Consider the following 2,633-nt stretch of genomic DNA (forward strand, 5'->3'; position numbering starts at 1 on the left):
GTAGATCTGGAAATTGGAAACTTTGTCAGTTTCTCCTTTTGAGGCATATAAAATTGCTTATGTTGAAGGCAAGATACATCGCTATTGCTACCTGTGGCTGAAAGGGTCAGGAAGAAAAAAGAGATAGATAGGTTTCAACATCTTGGATGAGAAATTCTCATGATGCTCACTCTGATTCATAATTACTAATTGTTGCTTTTCAGAACATCTGTGTGCAGGTCAAATAGATCCTGTTTCTTTTTCCCTAAATACTCAGGGAGTAAAAGAACGTGAGGGAACTAAGAAATAGGGCGGATCTGAGCAAGAGCTTCACATGGCGCCCCTCCAAATCGAAGCGGCCAAGCCGTGCGTATGGTGGGAGGAGGCGCCACAGCGCGACGGTGAGGCTTGGCACGCCGGAGCTACGCCCAGGTGGACTACGCACGAGCGAAGTCCCTGGCCTCCGCAGCGCGGGCGAGGAGCGGCGCTAGCTGATGAGGTGTGCGGTGAGTTTCTCCCCATTCTTCTCCTCCCTTGTGTGTGTTGCTAGATGCTCTCTGTTAGCACCGGTTGACCCCTACCAGGTCACCGTCTCCTGCCTCAGCTCCGCCGGCTATCTAGGGTTGCCACGGCCAGGAATAGGTGCCCCTGTTCCTCGCGCCCGTGCATCCTTCTCCCGGACACCATGGCGTTGGGGACGAATCATGTGTGAACGTAGAGCAGCAGTACACGCTGGATGCGAGCTCGTGCACTCGCTTGAGGGCGAGTTCGGCCAGTGCATATGACCCCAAGGTGAGCATCTTCCAATCCTTTTTTTTTCGTCCGCTAAGCATAGCTGCTGGTTCCTACGTCCCTGTTCTTGCTCGTCTAAGTTCAGTTGTTCATACTGTCAGGTTCTGATCAGATGCACGAGGGCTTGGTTGCAGCGGATATTTAATTTTGTTTACTGGAAAATTGCCATGAGGAATTATTCACAAGCTTATCTTGTGGTCTGTAGGTGTTGAACATACTCCATCATGAATAAGGTCAAGTAATGCTCTCTTAATTTCCCCTTTGCTTTATTCGTCTGCTCTACTATATATTGTATTTTGTTCTACTTTATATTTTATAGTAACATGATCAGTGGAAAACATAGATGCGAGCTGCAAATGTAGTCAATTTAATAGTAAATTATTTTTTTTTGTTCCATTGCAGGGGCTAGAAAAGAACAGGCAAGTCAAGTGGCTGATTTTTGCAGCAGAGACGTTCACGAGGCTAAAAGGTAAACTATGTGTGCCCATTTATTTACGTTTTTGTGTTCTGCGATTGGTTACTGAGGTGTTGGGTGAGCACATTATTAATTTGGTTCCGATGGTATTTGCAGGTTAGGCCAGGAACAACCTTAGTTGAGGCATTACTATGTAAATATGAAGGTAAATGATTAGCTCCCGATGCCTTATATGTAGGTTTTAGATTTGGATCATCCTGAAAGCAGATTCCCCTTCGCCCCTTAGACTTCAGTAGCATGGTTCTCAGATACTCATATTTAACACCTGTGGTTGCACATGCAGGACCATCTTACCAGCTGTTGTAAATATATGAAGATTAGTTTTAGGGCTTTGGATCATAATACGGACTACATAGATGAATTCCAAGAAACGAGTCCAAGTTCTTTCAGCTCGCAGTTTTCCAAATAAACTCCTCCACCTAGGTTTGCCAACTCTGTCAGCAGTTGATTATAATATACTATCTGTTGTGCAAAACTTGATTATAATACTTGCAGCATCACAGTTTGAGAACATCCTCGAAAAAAAAGTTTGAGAAATTGGAATATACTGAGGAAGGTTACGAAGAAGAGCTTAAGTTTATTGAGAAGGCTGGAAATTTTATTCACTTGCTTGCTGCTTTATTGTGAAGCAATCAAGCGTTGCAGCTGACAAGAAAAAATCCCAGAGGTGGCCGGGTGCATTGTTCCAACTTCATAGGTATGAGCATTGAACTTAATTCGACTACATAGAGGGCAGAGAGTTCTGTGTTGTATCAGTCTTTATTGTATAACCAAAGTGAAAAGCTAAAGGAATCTTCGAACAAATTTTCTGGTTTATATTCTATAAATAGTGTATACTGTTGAAAAATAAAATAGAGGATTTTCTTCTGTTTTCCACCAGGCTGTTGGATGACAGCAGGTGCTTGGCGGCGGCAGTGGGTGGATGACCGTGGTCTCAGCTGATGGAATATGGTGGCCACAAAGCAACCAGCAGCAGGTTCCATTGCATGGCAGGTCAATTGATGCCATAGCATTATTTGCACATTTGTGTGTTACACTGTCGGTTACTTTCAATGTTAACCTCCATTGCATTTGACTGCATGCCGGTATATTGGCTCCGTTCCATGGTGGGTTATGTCAAAATGGTATTTTGTTCCTGTCATGTCAATTGGTGAATGTATAGGAATATACCAATGTAGATTGTTTATTACTTTGTTATTTTCAGCAACTGATGTGCATGTTCACATGTTAGAACATGGATAGGCACTTCTGGATTATGCCGAAAGTATTTAATTTGAAGCATATATTGCTTACAATTTGAGATGATTCCGTGTGCAACTATTAGAGCAGAGAAGGACCAATGTTTTGTGCATACGACCATGGCTGCCAAAGTTACTTATATGCTTGC

At 43.3% G+C, this 2,633-nt stretch overlaps 1 long non-coding RNA gene across 1 annotated transcript; it reads left to right on the plus strand.

Moving 5' to 3' along the window:
- Positions 1 to 940: 940 nt before the first annotated feature.
- Positions 941 to 1,378, plus strand: LOC124652334. The gene is made up of 3 exons (XR_006987659.1): positions 941 to 1,004; positions 1,174 to 1,240; positions 1,343 to 1,378. It is a non-coding gene; the product is annotated as an uncharacterized LOC124652334 (long non-coding RNA).
- Positions 1,379 to 2,633: the final 1,255 nt, after the last annotated feature.

Source organism: Lolium rigidum, chromosome 5 (genome assembly GCF_022539505.1).
Source record: "Lolium rigidum isolate FL_2022 chromosome 5, APGP_CSIRO_Lrig_0.1, whole genome shotgun sequence".
Classification (NCBI taxonomy): domain Eukaryota; kingdom Viridiplantae; phylum Streptophyta; class Magnoliopsida; order Poales; family Poaceae; genus Lolium; species Lolium rigidum.